Genomic DNA, 1,438 nt, shown 5'->3' on the forward strand with positions numbered 1-1,438 from the left:
AATATCGAGTTTCTAACTGGAAAAAGAAGCCTATGCACAGTCAATACCTGAAGGACACTGAAAGAAAAGTAGATACAAAGCTAAGAGGGAGATGGTTGAGAGGGGGTGTGAGGAAAGAAACTGAAGCCTTGAAGACCAATTCCATGAAAGCAAAAAGTCAACATGTCAGTAACAACAGCAAATGTCACTTATGGAACAAGAAAGATGAAACACCTTATCAGTGATTGCAGCAAAATTTCACAAACTGATTGTCTATAATGTCATGACTGAGTTGCCAAAATCATATATTGGAAGCTTTGCCAGAAGTTTGAGTTCAAATCAGGGGTGAAATGCTCCCAGATTGGACCGGATTGCCCATTCTGGTAGCAATCTTGGCCATTGGATCGGCAATCCAGTAGCGATGGCGGAGCAAAACTCTGCCCACCCGCCTGGGTGTCATTAGTTCCTGGTTTTAACCAGGAAGTAATGTGTTTTTCACCTTCTGCGCATGTGCAGAAGGTCTGTGCGCACACATGATGTGCGGTGCGTGCGCTTACAAACCAGTAAGGAAGGTAAGTAGATTTCACCCCTGGTTTAAATGCAGCAAAAATTACTGGGAACACCAAATTGGCAAAGTTCTTGAAAATGAACAGGTCAAGATCTTGTGGGACTTTTGAATGCAAACAGACAGACATCTGGCTCACAACATGCCTGACATCATTATTGTGGCAAAGAAAAAAACTCTGGTTCGTTGATATTGCAATACCAGGTGATGCACACATTGAAGAGAAACAACTAGAAAAAAATAATGAAATACTGTGATCTGCAAACTGAAGTTGAGCAATTATGAAAGAAGAAATCAATTGTTGTACCTATCGTAATGGAGCCCTTGGAGCAATACCCAAAGGGTTGCCTAGATACGTGGACATTTTGAATTTATCAGACCTGAATATTCTGACTTCGTAAAAAACCACCTTACTGAGAACTGCCTATACATTCAGACGTTACCTTAACAGCTCTGAGGTCCTTGGTTAGGACTTGAACTGTTCAGTTTTTACCAGTCCCAGACTGAATCGAAGTGAAGAGTAAATCAATTAATAATAATAATAATAATAATAATAATAATAATAATAATAATAATAATAATAATAATGCTACAGTCATACATACAATATGGATAAATGTAATCATTTCATATATTCAACATCATTTCATATAGTCAACATTCAAAACTACATTGTTGTGTTTTCAGCAAGATACTTCCTGACTTGCAGTTAATTCTCCCTCTGTAAAGTCCCAAGTGTACTTACGTGATGTGTAAGAAGCTTAAGTACAAGTGTAGATCAAAGAATCTCCAAAAACTCTCTGCGTCTGCATATCTGTCACCTCTTTTAAGCAACCTAAAGAACTCTCACAGCAGTTGTTAGATTGTTTCAGCATTCATAAGGATGCTCTGAAA

Source organism: Pantherophis guttatus, chromosome 3, assembly GCF_059756535.1.
Source record: "Pantherophis guttatus breed Tessera chromosome 3, ASM5975653v1, whole genome shotgun sequence".
Taxonomy (NCBI): domain Eukaryota; kingdom Metazoa; phylum Chordata; class Lepidosauria; order Squamata; family Colubridae; genus Pantherophis; species Pantherophis guttatus.